A 19,144-nucleotide genomic window follows, 5' to 3' on the forward strand; every position below is an offset into this window, starting at 1 on the left:
ACTCTCTGACCATGACCTTTGCCCACTTAAAGAGCCAATCACAAGGCAGCCTGGGGTAAAGGGGTGAGACAAAGGGCTTTTGATTGGGATAGCAATGGAAGGGGGACAAGACAACTCACCTGAAGGTAGATTGGGCGGGGGGGGGGGGGTTGTTTATCACAAAGGAATCAATGCTAAAGGCTACTACAGTCAAGAACCAGAGCTCCCCAACTTTTATAATCAAACAGCCTTCATCACTGCTGGGATCAGAGTTTACTGCAGGCTGTTCAGATGCCCTGGCAACAAACTTCCACAGGCCATAAACATCCCCTGCAGGCTGAAGGAAAGATAGAACAGGATACCAAGGACACAGTCTCCTTAGGAGGTGAACAAGCACAGGAAGATGGATTTAGCACCTGACATTTCCTTGCCTCCCTCTGACAGTTGTGTTCCATGTCTTAGGAAAGTTAGTGATGCCTTATGAACTCTAAGTACCATCTTCCAAACAAACTTGGATTCTAGCCAATCACCAAAATGCAAGAGACTCTCACATGAGACCAATTAAAATATATACACCAGTGGAAGAGCTCCATTAATGTACACTTTTGGTTTCACGATGACTTTTTTTTTTTAAGATTCATTTATTTATTTTGGAGAGACAGAGTGTATGGGCACATGCATTGGGGGAGGGGCAGAGAGAGTGAGAGAGAGAGAGAGAGAGAGAATCCTCAAGCAGACTCTCCACTGAGTGCAGAGCCCGCCGCAGGGCTCGAGCCCACAACCCATGAGACCACGACCCCAGCAGAAATACAGACTCAGACACTCAACCAACTGAGCCACCCAGACGCCCCTCATGATGACTTTAAAACAGAACAAAAGTTATTAGATATATCTTTATGTCATCATTAAATATATCTGGTATCTTTGTTGAAAAAAGCATTTTGCAATTTTGTATGCATTTAAAAGTGTGTTATTGTAACTTTAACAAATAAATGAATTTTGGGTTAAAAAAACAACACTCTAGGAAAGTAGTGGGTAGGGAGTAGGAGAGAGGTCCAGCAAACAGAAATAAAGCATTCGCTATGAATCATGCTTTCATTAATCTCAAGGGGAAACAGGATACATCATGGCCTTGGCCCACTCAGAGGGACCTGGATTCAAATCCTAGCTCTGTCCATGTATGTGACCTTGGGCGGGTTCTATGAGCCACCAGACCTTATCTACAAAATGAAGATAACAATATTCAGTTTTGAGAACTTTGTGAGGGGTAGATGAGATAGTGCCCAATCTTAAGGATGGCCCAGTCTTGACTCAAAAATGTTACTTTTCTTCCTCCTATACCCTACCTCTTAAATATGCTTCCCCAAGGCAGAGTTAGTTGCCCATCCTTTTGTTGTACCCACAGTTGATTTGTTCCTCTTAATTTTTATCCCTGGAATTTAGAGCAGCAATCAGGTGCTTGGTAAACATCCGTTCATCCAGACTTGGTTATGGTATAACTTATATGCCATATGAAGTCCTAGGGACAGGAACCATGTCAGCCAGCATCAGGTGTGGCTGTGTTACTAAGTGTTGCCCCTTCCATTTATAAGGTACACATCAATCTTCAGCAGCCAGGCAAGTGACAAAAATCAGCTGAATTAAGATAACAAGAGTGGTAAAGTCTATGACAAACTGGACAGGATCTCCCTGCCGGCACTCTGATTCAAATAAACAAAATACACTTTTCTGGCCAAACAAAACCATCTGCCCATAGGATCTACCCCTCTGGCCATAAATTGGCTGCCACAAACAGAGATTCACATTGACAAGTATTTTCTTATACATTATTTCATTTGATATGTCAGCAACCCTCTAAAGTAAGCATTGTTGAGTTCATCTTACAGGTATCTGACAGAGAGAGAAACTAAGGCTTAAATAGAGTGATTTGTCCAAATCAAACATAGCTAGTGAGTGGCTGCCCAGGTATTTGCATCTGTTTTCTAACATCAAACTGCACCCCCTGCTTCTCCTTAACACCACATGCTGCCGTTTTTTACCCCATAGTTTTTCTGAAACAAAAACCAAATCCCATCAAAAGGTTAAACCTGTGTCAGATTTACACTCCAATGACCACCATGAGTCACAGTCCATCTAGAACTGAGACGGGTGTCCTCAGAAACGGTGCCTTCTTTATGGGGCGCCTGGGTGGCTCAGTCGTTAAGCGTCTGCCTTCGGCTCAGGTCGTGATCCCAGGGTCCTGGGATCGAGCCCCACATCGGGCTCCCTGCTCAGCGGGAAGCCTGCTTCTCCCTCTCCCAGTCCCCTGCTTGTGTTCCCTCTCTCGCTGTGTCTCTCTCTGTCAAATAAATAAGTAAAATCTTAAAAAAAAAAAAAAAAAGAAATGGTGCCTTCTTTGCAACTAGAGGGACATATTTTACCCAGGCTGTTCGCACTGGGAGTATGGTAGGAGGTGCCAGGCAGAGAGGTGCCCGAAGAATGGTGAACAGGTTGATAGGAAGAACCCTGCACCCGAATAGTAATGAGGAACCAGGCTCCTTGAGTCAATGTGAAGAATCTTTAAAGGAACTTGAGTTTGTAAAGAGAGCAAGAAAAACAAGGTAGAATCTTATCAACTAGAGTAAACAAGTATCTGATTTCTCTAGGCTAGTGTTGTCCAAGAGAAATAAAATGTGGCCCACATATATAACTTTACATTTTCTAAGTAGTCACGTTAAAAAAGTAAAAGGAAATAAGAGAAAATAATTTGAATAATACATTTTGTTTAACTCAATATATCCAAAATATTATTTTAACATGTAATCAATATAAAATTATTAGATAGGTTATATTCATTTTTTTCATAGTGTTTTGAAATCTGGTATGTATTTTACATTTGCAGCTCATCTCAGTTGCATTGGCCATATTTCAAGTGCTCAATGGCCATGTGGCTAGTGATTGCCATATTGGACAGCATATATCTAGGCCAAAGAAACTCCTAAAAGTCTCTATTTCTGGTGTAGTGGAAGTGAATAATGTAGTTGAAAGCCAGATCTGACAGCATTCTTCAAGGCCACAGAGAGCCTTCATTTCTAATCTTGCTAGTTCAATTTCAAGGCAGGTCTCTCAGAGCCACCTTCAAACTTTGCCACCATTTGGGGGACAGCTGTGTCAGTTTCCAGCCAGTTGCTCTGCAAAGCCCATCAGAGGCCATTGTGTTTGGCAACCTGTTTTTGCCTTGCAACAGTGCAATCCTCAGCATGTCCCCTTTCAAATACCTATTATTCTAGTTCTTTCTTCAGTGGTGCCATGACTGGCAGTGATTAGGGTGACATTTTTTATGTGCCTGAGTTCACAGAGCAATCACATAGTGTGAGTGGCATGGTGATTCAGAGGCTGTATGTAAAGACTAGAATTGCTACATTTGCATGTCTCTGAATAATGAGATTCCTATCTCCATTATATGGCAATGAGGTAGAAATTGATAGCATTATTAACTATTTACCCAGTAAGCACAATTTTCTATTCTCTCTCTCTCTCCAGCTGGTTTCAAAGATGCTAAAAGCTAGAAGAGACACCCACAGGCCATAAAGTTGCCCACATTTGAGTCTCTCAGCAACTCTACCAAATAGAAATTTTGCATAGCTAGAGATTTCCACACCTTATCAATAAATCTGGCTGCCTCCCAGAAGGGAGTCCACACACAATCCAATCCAATCTCATGGTTTCATATGGGAAGACACTGCAGCATAGACAGGCGAGATCTGTCCAAGGCCACACAGAGAAAAAGAAGGCTAGAAGACAGAGGACTCCAACAATAGCCACTCCTCCTCTGAATCTCATCCTCCGGCGCCTGGTGGTAGCTTTGGAATAACAGAGTCCCATCTTCCAGTCTAATTACATATTGTACATTCTGATCACATACCTCTTTTTCTGCTGAAGAGATGGAGAAACCAGCTGAAATTATAATTTGATTCCCCAAACACAAAGACCTTTTCAGTTGACTAGAAATGAGCCCTAACTAGCCACTGAATCAACAAACATCAATTTTTGCAGCAATGAAATAAATATATGGGGAGATAGTTATGGTTATGGTGGTTATAAAACAGGGAAAGGGAAAGCTGTGATTAAGTGTTTATATGGCTCTGCCATAAAAATGAGACATTTTTCCATCAGCCATGTGGCAGTGACATTTTTGATATCAAGGGCAAGATCAAGGTAATAATATCCAAAGGGACCCTTTAAGAAAATAGATGATCAGTGTAGCAACCCACAGATGCATAGCAGAGAGTACTTCATTAGCAATGTTGTGGTATGTAAGGGAGAAAAACTCTCTTCAGTTAAATCCTAACACAACAGTGCTTTAGCGGTGGAATAAACGACCCCAGACAGCGTGAAGGTTAACTGCCTCTGCATAAAAGAGGAGATGGAGTAAGATTTGTCACGTGTACGGTAGCATCAGCTTAATGTTTGTCACAGTGAAACGAATGCATGAACAGCTGTAACACTGAATTCCATTAATAAACGTGATGGTGAAATGGGCTGGGTTGAAGCATTCTTATTTATTATATGCTAAAATGGACTATTTGTGATGGACCTTAAAAGTGCTGAGTGTCTTAAAATAGCTAGAAGGGTCCATTACCTCCTTACCCCATCAATAATCAAAGGCGTTGTCCTAGGAGTCAAAGCTGAAGGAGCTTCGAGGTAGCATAAAGCACGAGAAAACTGGGACATACTCAGCAGTGTGTAAAAGAGGTTGTGAAGTCCTTTGGGTCTCCACTTAAACCTCACTGGGTTCAGGGAGGCCTTTCTCTGAGCCCATGGTCTCAAGAACTCCCCTGTTATAAGTTACCATACTTCTATATGCTGTTTCATATGATATGTTCATTACAAGTATGTACTTAGAGCCTGTCTTCTCCATGAAGAGTATCAGGGCAGGTGCCTAATTGTCTAACACAGCTGATTCACTGATTCAAAAGGTACCTACAGAACACCTACCAAGAGCTAGGCACCATGCTAAGTGCACAGGTTACAGCAGAGAACAAAACTACGCTGCCCTCCTGCAGCTTACACCGAACTAGGGAGAAAGAGACCACAAACAACTAAACAAACAAGCTGATTTTTGATAATAATATGTGCTCTACACAAAGCAAAGGGTAATGAGATAGAGAGCAGATGCATGGGAGGCTAGTCTCTGAGGACAGGAGATTAAGGAAATCTGAATATTGGGAAGTTCTGGGGGAGGACACTCCCGGCAGCCAGAAGGCAGGTGGAAAAGCCTTAAGATAGGAATAAGTCTCTATGGTTGGAACTGAGTGAGGGGCAGAGGGAGTCAAGGATGTAGACTGGGCGGGATCACATACTTGGATCATAGCAAATACTCAATAAACATTCGTTGAATGAAACAACAACAACAACAACAAACATTTGTTGAATGAATGAATAGCTACATGTCAGCTATAAGGGCTGGTGGCGTATAATTCCTGCTGCCTTGGGCAAAAGTGCACATGACCAGCATAGAAAAGTGGAAACTAGAAACTTGAAACTTCAAGAAAAACACAGCGGGTAAATAAGATGAGGGCTATGGACTCACAGAAAATAAAAATGAGATATTCAAGGCAATTTATAACAAACTCCAAAGTGCTGCAAAGGAATGTAGGCACAGGCAAGTTAATTGCAGGTTGACAACATATGGGGTAGGTTCCTGAAGGCAGGAAGTGAGCCGGGCCTTGAATCATACATACACATTAGGTGGAATGAACATAGGGAAGGGAGGGCATTGCAGGAAAATCAGTCTTATCATGTTATCCCGAAGGAGCGACCACATTTAGTTCTGGGACATGATGTCAGTCCATACTATGCTTGTCACACAGGCAAGGGGGACAATTACACAGATGGAATGGAGACGCTGGCATCACAACTTCTTCCCTGTAGGCTCAGGTTGCTCCCTTGGAATTCACAGGCTCCAGCCTGAGTGGAAAATTACCTACCTTCAACATAGAGTGAAGCTGATGAGGGCTGTAGATCTCTAAGGTATGTTTTAATTCTCTCATTTTCCGGAAGCTCACTAGCCTGCTAGTCTTGTTGTGGTGGTTTAGTTCCGTTTTAGCACTTTGTTAATTAAACCCTTTTGGAAGCTGTCCAGGCTAATCTAACATCATAAAGTCTGTAACAGATGAGTCACAGAGCCACCACCCAACCAGTAGGCCCAAGCCAGAAACCAGGTACCCTCCTTTCCTCCACCCAGCTTGAGTCTAATCCATGAGGTCCCATAAATCTAACTCTCAAATCCATCTTTCTGCCCCTTCCTCACCACCACTACCTTATTCAGCCCCTTGTCATCTCTTGCCTGAATCCCACCCTACTTCTAGCTCATTCTAAACATTCCTCTCCACTCCCCATAACCTGAGTGACTGCTTACATATTCACCACTATATACATACACAGCCTTCATAATTTGCCTACTTTCCCATTCCCATCTCCCTCCACACCTCCAAAACATCCCAACTTCAAGAAAACAAGCTATTTACAATTTTTCCAAAACCCCACACTGTTGGAAGACTCTATGCTTTTGTGCTTGCAGTTCTCTCGCCTGGAATACCCTTACTCAATCCTGTATGGATGCCTCTGATTCATCCTTTAAGACTCAACTCAAATATCACCTATTCTGTGAAGCTTTTCCTGATCACCATTGTATATTATTCAGGATTCTCCAGAGAAACAGAAGCATTGGGATATGAATATAGAGAGAAAGTGATTAATTTTAAGGAATTGGTTCATGCGATCATGGAAGCTGGCAAACCCAAACTATGTAGGATTGGCTGGCCAGCTGCAGATCTAGGGAAGGGCAGGTGCTATAGTTCAAGTCCAAAGGCTATCAGGCTGAAGATTCAGGAAGAGCCAGTGCTGCAATTTGGGATGAAGGCCATCTGCTATAAAATTTCCTTTTGCTTGGGAAAGGTCAGTCTCTTGCTCTATTCAGGCCTTCACTTGATTGGATAAGGCCCATCCACACTGTGGAGGGCAATCTACTTTACTCAAAGTCCACTGATTTAAATACTAATCTCATCTAAAATAATCCCCTCACAGAAACACCCAGAACAGTGTTTGACCACGTATCTGGGCACCATGGCAGAGACAAACTGACACATAAAATTAAACATCACAATCACGAGCAAGATTAGGGTCTTCCTTCTGTGATCCTGCAGTATCTCAAATAAAACTCTATGTTAGCATTTACTATTTTGCTTCAGTTATAAGTAGACACATCAATCTCACCTCTCATGGGTAGGGATCATGTACTAGTCATATCTATATCCCATTCTTTAAAGATTTTATTTTATTTTTTATTTATTTGAGAGAAAGAGTGAGAAAGAGAGCACAAGAGGGGGTAGGGTCAGAGGGAGGAGCAGACTCCCTGCTGAGCAGGGAGCCCGATGCGGGACTCGATCCCCAGACTCCGGGATCATGACCTGAGCCGAAGGCAGTCGCTTAACCAACTGAGCCACCCAGGCGCCCTCTATATCCCATCAGTAAATACTTGTCAAATTAATTGACTAAGTGAATTCATCAACTGCTTTTATATTGTTAGGACAACACTATACAAGTCTAGTCCTTACAGCAATCACCAGATCAGGGAATTACTGTTAGCTTCCCATGAAAGGAAATAAAAATAGAGTACAAACAAGTCATTAACCTGACTTCCCACTGAGAGACCACAAATTCCAACGTTCACTTGAAACTTTTGCTCCTTGATTAACAAGGCACAAAGGATGCCCTGGCTTCCTTCTGCTTTCCTGAGCAGTGGACAGACCATCCCAGCTCCCACAGCCACTGACCAACAGGAAGTTCCCTAGAGCAGTCTGAACTTGTATGCCACTCCAGGACTCACCTGCTCATAAATGTCCCAGGCTCTTGGCTAGGAGCTTTTGTGACATAATAACAGTCAAGAGACCATAATTCCAAGCATATGTCATAAAGCTATTAGAACAAATTCTTACCATTATTTTGAAACCCAGGATTCAAGGTATGAAAGGCAAGAAATCTTCAACAGCCAAAACAAAGTAATTTCATTCTAGAACAAAGAGGTCCTAGTATTTGGTGAGATGGACTTCGCAATAAGGATTTTGTTAACAGCTACACTTTTGTGAGAATGTATTATGCTATAGGCATTCCTCCAGATCAGTTTATATGCATAATCTTATTTCATTCTTACAATAGCCTTCTGAGGTAGGTACTATTTTGGCTACACTTTACAGATGAGGGAGGGCACTGAAACACAGAGATTAGGTAATGAGGTTAGGAAGCAGCTCAGTGGAACTGAAAACCCAGTCTGGCTCTAGAGCCCACAGTCACAATACAGATTCCTTGGAGCACCTTAGAATCATAGGAGCAGATCAGGAGTAAATAAGGAGTTCTCAGAAGATGCTCCTTTTTGTATCCTATCTCTCTCGAGAGGTCTTTAGGACATGCATCCCCCACATCCCACCTGTCACCCCCACCCCACCTACTCTTGCAGCCTCACCCCTGTACTCTCCTTATCTACATGCTACACTTTAGCCAAAGTGAATATATTTTGGTCCCATCAGCATCTCTTGCCTGCAAGCCATATACATGCTATTTCAAAACTCCACCAGCACCCCATCCCTCACCCCCTGCCACCCATCTTCACCTGAATCTTGTTTATTTTCAGGTCTCAGCTTTGCCCTCTCTGGAGAAAGCTCTCCTGACCCCTCTGCCTGAGCCGGGTGCCCTTCTCCCTGTAGGCTCCTACAATCCACTCTGAAGTTCTCACAGACCTTATCACACCATATGGTAATTGCTTGTTTAATGGCCTGTCTCCTAACTGTGGCCTCCATGTGATCATGATTAACTGCTGGTCAACTAGCACACGTCTGACATACGGTAGACACTTGATAAATAGTTGGTGGAAGGAGGAATATAAAAATGAGTGGATGAAATAAATGTTTATTATTTGAGTCTAGACAGGACAGTTTAAGACATTCCCAAAAGAATCTCTTAAGATTTCATCAAAAATTGATGCCCTCGTGACATCTTCTCCCCTAGCAATTGAAGAAGCCCCTAAATTTCTCTAGCTAAGAAAAGAGGCTCAAGAACCAAGCACTAGGGGCGCCTGGGTGGCTCAGTCCGTTAAGCATCTGCCTTCGGCTCAGGTCACAATTCCAGGGTCCTGCGATCGAGTCCTGCATCAGGCTCCCTGCTCAGCAGGGGAGTCTGCTTCTCTCTCTCCCTCTGCCCCTCCCCCCTGTCTGTGCTCTCTTTCTCTCTCAAATAAATAAATAAAATCTTAAAAAAAAAAAAAAAGAACCAAGCACTAATGACTTCTGAAGCTTTCCTTCTCCCATTTCAATCTCTGAACCCAAATATCTATTATCAGATAGGACCTGGAATACTTTTGAAGATAGCTAAAGCCTCTAAGCAAGACTCTTGATACTAATCTAAGGTGAACTTAATCCTGAAGCACTTTTTAAAACAATGTCTGGGTGTGGTCCAGCTTTGGGGTTATAAACGTGCTGTCTGTTGTTCATTATATTTTCACAAGTAATGTTCCATCATTGCTAAACTATGCAAATAAGCTTTTCATGATTCCCAAAGAGCAATCCTTTAGTTATAGCACAGGATGTCATGTATGATAACAAATATTGAAGGACATTGGTTTCATTTTTAATATAGACCCTTCTGTCCTGGGACAGAAGGCTGTAAGTCAGAGATACGTGCTTTGTGTAATGTTGCATTGTTCCTCTTTCTGAAAGAGGAGAGGTAGGAACTACACTACATGACATCTGAGATTTCCAATTCTTAACTTTCTAGGAGCCTGTGAAGTCATAAGGAAAGTGTGTACATGCACCATTACTAAACAAATGTTATGAGCTAAATTGTGCCCCCCACAAATCCATATGTTGAAGTCCTAATCACCAGTACCTCAAAATGTGCCTGTTTTTGGAGACAGGGCCTTTAAAGAGGTGCTTACATTAAAATAAGGATGGTAAGGTTTGCCCTAATCCAATATGACTGGCGTTCTTATACGAAGAGGAAATCTGGACACAGACGTGCACGTGAACAGAGGAAACACCAAGGAAAGACACAGGGAGAAGGCAGCCATCTGCAAGCTAAGGAGAGAGGTAAAGAAGCCAACTCTGCCCATACCTTGATCTTGGACTTCCAGCCTCCAGAAATATGAAGAAAGCAACACCTGTTGTTTAAGCCACCCAGTCTGTGGAATTTTGTTATGGCATCCCTAGAAACTAATACAACAAATGATTAACAAATTTTAGAGCGATATTAGAATCCCAGTGCAGGATGTATTTTATCTGCCATTTGACTAAGGATGTTTTGATTCTGCATTTGTAATACAAATATTTTCATTAAGTAGTACTAATATTCATTAATTTTAGTTAAGAAATAATTTGGGGGGGGGGCGCCTGGGTGGCTCAGTCGTTAAGCATCTGCCTTCGGCTCAGATCGTGGTCCCAGAGTCCTGGGATCGAGCCCCGCATCAGGCTCCCTGCTTGGCGGGAAGCCTGCTTCTCCCCCTCCCACTCCCCCTGTTTGTGTTCCCTCTCGCTGTCTCTCTCTCTATCTCTCTCTCTGCCAAATAAATAAATAAAATCTTAAAAAAATAATAATAATAATTTGGGGGGTGAATGCCATTAGGCCAATTTTCTATGTCCATTCTCTATGGAGATCAGCTAAACCCCTTCCAGGTTTTTGGGTTTTTTTTTTTAATTTTGTTCAGCTAAAGTCATTTTCATTGATTCAATTTTTATCAATAGTAGATAAAAATGTATTGAATCAAATCTTATCAACAAACATCTATCAATCAATGCTTTGTCCAAATAAAATGTTATCAATTATAGCCTTTTATAAAGCTTTTGCTGGGGCGCCTGCGTGACTCAGTCAGTTAAGCACCTGCCTTCAGCTCAGGTCATGACCCCAGGATCCTGGGATGGAGCCCCACATCAGGGTCCCTCCTCAGGGGGGAGCCTGCTTCTCCCTCTTCCTCTGCCACTCCACCCTGCTTGTGCTTGCTCTCTCTCTCTCTGTCAAATATATAGATAAAATCTTTAAAATTTTTCCAGGTCAAATGTTGTTGACAAAATTTGATTCTTTTGTTAAGTTTAAAAAAAACAACAGCCTTATGATGAGCACTGAGTAATATATAGGATTGCTGAATCACCATACTGCATACCCAAAACTAATACAACACTGTTAACTATACTGGAATTAAAATAAAAAAATAGGGCACCTGGATGGCGCAGTTGGTTAAGCACCGACTCTTGGTTTCAGCTCAGGTCATGATCTCAGGGTCATGGGATTGAGCCCTGCTTCAGGCTCTCAGCTCAGCAGGGAGTCTGCTTGGGACTCTCTCCACCCCTCCCTGTCCCCCCCGCCACACACACACATGCACTCGCTCTCTCTCTAAAATAAATAAATCTTTCTTTCCTTTCCTTCCTTTCTTCCTTCTTTATTTCAGGAACAGAGGGTGAGGGACAAGTAGACTCCATGCTAAGCACTCAGGGCTCAATCTCACAACCCCAAGATCATGACATGAGCCAAAATCAAGAGTCCTACATTTAATGGACTGAGCCACTCAGGCACCCCTAAAAAAAATTTTTTTTAAATAAAAAAGTAGTTTTTCAGTAAAAAATAAAATAATAAAATACCTCCATGTTTTAAATAAAAATTAGCCTTGGGGCACCTGGGTGGCTCAGTCGTTACGGCTCAGGTCATGATCCCAGGGTCCTGGGATCGAGCCCCGCATTGGGCTTCCTGCTCAGCGGGGAGTCTGCTTCTCCCTCTCCCACCCCCCCTGCTTGTGTTCCCTCTCGCTGTCTCCCTCTCTCTCTCTGTCAAATAAATAAATCTTTAAAAAAAATAAAAATAAAAATAAAATAAATAAAAATTAGCCTTATTGAGTACATAAAGTTTATGAAGTATACAATTCACTGGTTTTTTGTGTATTTTGTATATTTACAGGGTTATGCACTTATCAACACTATCAGAACACTTTTATCATCTCAAAAAGACACTCCCATTCCCCTTTCCATGCCCCTAGCCTCTGGCAACCAGTATCTACTTTCTGTCTCTATGGATTTGCCTATTCTGGACATTTTGTATAAATGGAATCATGCAATACATGACCTTTTGTATCTGGTTTCTTTCACTTAACATCTTCAAGGTTCATCCATGTTAAAGTATATATCATTACTCCATTCCTTTTTGTGGCCAAATAATATCCCATTATATGGATAGACCATATTTTGTTTATTCATCACTTAATGGACATTTGGGTAATTTCTACTTTTTGGCTATTATGAATAATGAACCTTTATATACAAGTTTTTGTATGCACATGTTTTTTATTCTCTTGTGTATATACCTAGAAGTGAAATTCTTAATCATATGGGAACTCTAGGCTTAACTTTTTGAGGAACTGCCAGACTGTATTCCAAATTGGTTGCATCATTTTACATTCATTCCCATTAGCAATCTATGAGGGTTTTAACCTTCTCTCAATTTTTATTATCATTTACAATGTGCAGTTTTGGCTTTTTCAGCTGTTTTGTGTTTATAGATACTACCACTAATATTCATTACAAAATACAAAAATATGGTAGCTTGCATTTATTCCTTAGCAAAGTCAAGGAAATCTAGGTATTCCAGGATATTTCTGTTGTCCAGAATTGGTTTATTGCGGGGGTGAGAAAACTATAACCCATGGGCCAAGTCCAGCCTGCTGCCTGTTTTTGTGTGACCCACATGCTAAGAACATCTTTTACATTTATAAATGGTTTCAAAAAATCAAAAAAAAAAGAATAATATTTTGAGGTACATAAAAATTATATAAAATCCAGATAGCATTGACTATAAATAAAGTTTTATTGGAACATAGCCACACTTTGTATTTACGTATCATCCACGATTCCTGGAAAGCTAGATAGTAGAGTTGAATTATTGGGATAGAGACTGGCCCATGAAGCCTAAAATATTTACTCTCTGGCCCTTTACAGAAAAAAGTCTATCATATTGACAATCCAATTCATCTTTATTTTTCAGATCACATGGTGTTATGGGCAGCAACTCTTCAGATAGTTGTCAAAGAGAGAGCATATGGCAACTATCCCAAATGTGGGCCTTAGTCTGTTGCCAGTTGGTGAGCCATCATGATCCATAATGAGATAAGCACAGAGACTGAGAGTAAGCTTAGACAATTATAGAAAATCGACAGAGTAGTTTTATACCTGTCGAATATAATACTTTAAAAATGGGCTGTGTGGGGGCGCCTGGGTGGCTCAGTCGGTTAAGCAGCTGCCTTCAGCTCAGGTCATGATCCCAGGGTCCTGGGATCGAGTCCCTCATTGGGCTCCTTGCTCTTGCTTGTGCTCTCACTCTCTCGCGCACACATGCTCTCTCTCTCTAGCAAATAAATAAATAAAATCTTAAAAAAAAAAAAAAGAGTTACCAGGATAGTCATCTGAGTTAATATATGTAAATTATTTAGAAGGATACCTAGCACATATAAGAACTACATAAATGTTAGCTATTAGTATTATTACTGTATATATATGTAAAGTATCTATGCATAAAGTGGCCACAAAACTTTCTTCTATTAGCTGCCCAAAATGGTATGCAGCATACTTCATCTTTTTAAAGTAAATGTATTTTATATTCCTGCCAAACATAAGATACCTAGCTTTTTAAAACAGTCTTACTAGGTTAGAATCACCAGGTACTTCCAGCAGATTGTAAGATAATTATTCATGTGTTATTTTTCATGAATTTGTAAAGTATTTCTCATAAACTCACTTAATATAATCCAAAAGGTTAATTTCACGTATATAAAGTGCAGCTCATGAATTGGTGCAAATACCGTGTAGACGTTTTAGTTTTGTCATCCCGCACACTACAACTACTCAACCCCAATCCTAAACAAACTTTACAAAACACAAAATTTTTTCAGAATTAATCTTAAGCCTGTGGCAGCCTCTTCTTATGCGGGTTTCCAGGCACTGTGGTAACAGAGGCTACCCATAGGAATGACTCTCTTTAGAATTATATTTCCGTACAATATTCGGGGTTACTGGAAGAATGATAGTCAACCAACTCCACAGAAAGTCTTGCTCTCCACAAACATTCTTTTTTTTTAATTTTATTTTATTACGTTATGTTAGTCACCATACAATACATCATTAGTTTTTGATGTAGTGATCCACGATTCATTGTTTTCATCAACATTCTTACCATTCCATACTTCCTGCCTCTGGCTCTGTTCTGCCTTCAGCCTGCAAAAAAATCTCCCAGCCTCCGCCTACTAAGAGCATAGACATCCTCCAAGGCCAGATACGAATACCACTTCTGTAGCAACTTCCCAGATCCTTTGCAGTCAGAACTAATAAAAACTGCAAAACTCAATGTTATCATTCTTGTTCAATGCCTGTCTTGTCCACTAAGCTGACTCCAGAGCATCTACCAAAGTGCCTTATAAATACTGAGCGGGAAAAGGATACCAAATAATATCCTCTAGGAAATTATTGATCAGACATCAACAAGCTGTTATTTAGTTGTCTGTCTTCCCCCGCTATCTAAATTCCATAAGGACAGGAATATTAACTGTCTTGCCTATTAGCCAGGGACTGGCAATAGTAGATGCTAAATAAATATTGGTAGACTAAATGGATGAATGAACACATGAATGAATGAAAGAAAGAAAGAAAGAAAGGATGAATGAATGAATGAATAGGGGACCAAGACAGGGATAATCTTCATGAAGTAGAACCGTCTGATATCTTAGTTGAGCTGATCTCATTTCTCTCCACATAAAGGGATGGGGGGAACTTTCAAAATTACTTTACTCCAGACTTCCAATAATCAAGTTCTTCTTTCCCAAGATCAAAATTAGAGTTGTATATCATGATGTCACACACAGCATACACAGCATACTGATATTGAACTAGGAGGGCAATTTAACGAACAGATCTATTTTTTCTTCGCTTCCTTAGGCAATTTAAAATCATCTTCTTTTTCTGGAAGCAAATCTTCCAGTTATCTAGGTTATTTCTCTTGTAATTTCCTCATGCTCTTAGGGTCATCCATTTTGTAACATTTAAGGATTTCGTATACCTTGGTGACAATAGTCTCTCCTGGATCAGGGTATCAGCAAGCCACAATACCCTGAGTAATCCTAGAGGCTCAGGCTCAGAGCATAAACCCCAGCCATGGACTGGGGTTATCCAAAGGTCAGGGAGCAACTAAACCAATGTTACTAGCCAATTGTTTTTACAGCCATTATGGACATGGGTGTTAACTTCCCAGGGACCTGAGAAAAGAAATGCCAAGGAGGTAACTTGAATGTCACTCTGCCTACATTTTCACTGACCTTGTTTACTTACAGACTGTTCATAATGACTGAGATTCTAGAATCATAGATATTACTGCTAGAAAGGACCATAGAGATAGTTTTAATCCATGGGTGGCAAACCCAAAGGGCTAGAGTGGCCAGACAGATTATTTAATTAAAAGAAGACATCATGTTGGGGGCTAAGGAGAACAGCAAAGAAGAGGCTCATCTGAAGAGCAGAGCAAGATGCTCAGCTCAAGCTCGTTGCTGCCAACTGATATCTAAGGCCCAGTGTGCCTAATCTTGTTATTTTTTTCCCCAAAAAGATGAGTATTCCGATATTCATGAGTTATCTCTCAATTTTTTAAATTGTGGTAAAATATGCATAATATAAAACTTACTGTCTTAAGCATTGTTAAGTGTTCAGTGGTGTTAAGTACATTCACGTCGTGCAACCAGTGTCCAAAAGTTTTTTCATCTCATAAAACTGAAACTCTGTACTCATGAAACAATTCACCATTCCCCATTGCCCCCAGCCTCTGGCATCCATCATTCTACTCTCTGTCTCTGTGAATTTGACAACTCTAGGTATCTCATATGTGTGGAATCATACAGTATTTTCATTCTGCAACTGGTTTATTTCACTTAACATAATATCCTCTAGGTTCATCCATGTTGTAGCATGGGTCGGAATTTCCTTCCTCTTTAAGGCTGAATAATATTCCATGTATGTATATACCACAATTCTTTATCCATTCATCTATTCATACCTTTTTCCATAGCAATTTTTAAATGACTGACACTAATTCAAATTCTGTAAAACAAACAAACAAAAAGCAAAAAACAAAAACATTATACAGCAAAATACATACTTTCAAGAAGTATATGACCCAGAGAACACCCTCATCTTACAGATGAGGAAACTAAAACCTGTATGTCAACATGCCCACAGTTGCACTTGGCTATCTGGTGCCTGAGACAGAACTAGAATAAGGTACAGAACTGGAGGATACAGTCCTAATACAGACCATTGAAATGTTTCTCGAACACTCATCAGAGCCAAAACCTCGGATCTGTTAGAGGTTCCAACTTGCTAAAAATTCATGGCTAGATTTGGTGACTTATGAAAGAAAGGGGAAAAGGCAATAACTCAAAACATTCTCACAAAGGAAGGGGGGGAAAAAAAGAAAAGACAAATATAGGAGGTGATAGATGTGCTAATTAACTAAATAAGAGAAATCCTTTCATAAATGTATACATATGTCAAATCATCACAATGAACACTTTAACCATCTTATATTTAATTTGTCAATTATACCTCAAGAAGCTGGGGGGAGGGAAAAGGCAATAACTCAAGGCAGAGGCAGGCTGAAAGTAACTTTCTCTACCCAATGCCTCCTTCTTCTTTCTCCAGAGGTAGAAATAAGGGGGCTGGAGATCTATTCATTATCAGTTAACAATGGACAAAGAGAAGCCTGTCTGCTGCATTAGTCATTGCTTAGAGGTCCCCAACTTCTAGTTACACTCCTGCTCTCTACCCCCAAAGTGACTTCTCTTTGATACTATTTCTGAAATGGAATGTGACCCTCTGGCTGGACAGGGTTGAGGGCATGTGGAGAGCATGAATGGGAATATTAGAACTGTAATTCTGCTTGCGTCTGATGTGTGGGTTCTCAAGAATAAATATGGCAATGAGAACTTGGAAAGGGTTGTTATCTGGGGAGGAAAAATGAGGCACATTCTTAGGAGAAGAAATGGCAAAGATGTGAAGATGCCCAACTTAGAAAAGGGATGGCCTTTCTCTTTCTGGGACAGACACACAATCTGACTTGCTGATTACTCAAGGAACAGAGTACTTTTGCCCCTAACTTGCTGTGTGCCCTGAGACAAAGTCCTTGCCTCCCTCCATCCCAGCCTGTCTTTTCATAATATTAGAGAAAAGTTACACAGATGTGGGGTTTTTTGTCTTGCTGATTTGGCACTGAGACATACTAAATTGACGTTAATCACATAGCCATGCCTCCTATCTGGCCTGGTGTCCCCTGTTCTATTAAGCCTCTCTACCAACTTCAGCTGCCTTGGGTGGTTCAGGAATCGAGGGTTTGAGTAGAGTCAGAACAGAGGCAGTGGTAATTGTAATAAACTGAGAGACCTCAGTCAAACTCCTTTGTTCCTGGATTCCAGCTTGAAACTGCTGGTCACCTGGAGCAAACCTCCAGCCAGCAACTCCAAACTTTGACAGCATTTGATGCTGTTATGAGAATTACTACTTGCCACTTCTCTCCCGGCTGGAGTGGGGGTAGTGCAAAGGAAAGTTTCAAAGGGTAGCCAGTATTTGAAAAAGCACTTGGGGGATCCTCAGATGAAACTGCTCACTACACCCAGTGGCCTATTGCCAACAGTATTATCCACACTCTGGGGTCGAGCACTGATGATTTCCTGACACAATCATGATTCAAGCCAGGCTGAATGATGCCTTTTTTTTTTTTTTAAAGACTTATTTATTTATTTATTTGACAGAGAGGGACACAGCAAGGGAGAGAACACAAGCAGGGGGAGTGGGAGAGGGAGAAGCAGGCTTCCCGCGGAGCAGGGAGCCCAATGCGGGGCTCGATCCCAGGACCCCGGGATCATGACCTGAGCGGAAGGCAGACGCTAAATGACTGAGCCACCCAGGCGCCCCGCCAGTCTAAATGATGCCTTTTTAATACCACGGCTGGAGCTGGCCTTGATCAGTCTCCTGTTCCCTTAATCATCCATTGTCTTCCATGGAATAAGCTCAAGAGAGTATGTTTGGCCAAGTGTTTGCTGTAGCCAGTGTGAAGCACCATTTGTTAGAAAGGCACACCCATGTTTGCAAATGGTTTCATTTACATTGCCTAATATGTCATCAGGATTCAGCCAGAAATGAGACTTCATTATAATCTCCTACATCAGGGCAAAGGCTGCGTCTCACTCATCTTTGCATTCCCAGCATCTCGTACAGGGCCTGGCCCCTAGTTAACTCCTGCTCATCCTGTAGTTCACTCACTCATTATAGAGCCGATTAAGCTCACAGTGCGAACAAGGCACTGTCCCAGGAACTGGGGGGCAGCAAAAAGAAAGCACGAGACAAGTGAGGCCCTGCCCTCAGGGTACTTCCAGCCTAGAGGAGCATCACCTCCTGCAGGAAGCCTCCCTTTCCCCACTGTCTCTCCCTGATGCTCACTGAAGACCCAGTGCCCATTCAAAAGACCACACTCACTACAGGGTACTATAGTTACTTGTATGGATTTCTCGAGTACAGGACTAGGAATTACTCATCTTTGTACCCCTGCTGCCTAAAGCAGAGCTTGGTACTCAGCAAGTGCCCCACAGATGCTTGTTAATCACCAAACCCACACTTCCCCTCTGACTTCCACTAAGATGAGGAGTAGCAGTGTGCAATGTGGAATGTTGTTCTCTCGGCTTGCTTATTCTTTGTGCTACCCAGCTGCTTGGTAATTGCCTGTTTACTGACCTGGCTACCTTACCAGACTATAAGTTCCCCAAGAGCAAGCAGCATACCTTAAGCAAGGATCATATTTTCTCCCAACACGCAGGAATAAAAGCACTTCATAAATGTTTGTTAGATTGTGGAACACATACATTGAATTAGGAATAACATGAGAGATGCTTAGAAAAATAACACCCAATTATACATATAATGATAGCATCCTGAAGAGTGATTAGGATTATCCTAGCATCTGTAATTTGTTGTTGGAGTGATGGTGGTGGTCCTAATTTATAGCAAAACCTTACTAGAGACATATAGAAATCTGTCAACAGTTGAACCATTATGGTTCCCCT

This window comes from Phoca vitulina, unplaced genomic scaffold, assembly GCF_004348235.1.
Source record: "Phoca vitulina isolate PV1807 unplaced genomic scaffold, GSC_HSeal_1.0 scaffold19, whole genome shotgun sequence".
Classification (NCBI taxonomy): Eukaryota; Metazoa; Chordata; class Mammalia; order Carnivora; family Phocidae; genus Phoca; species Phoca vitulina.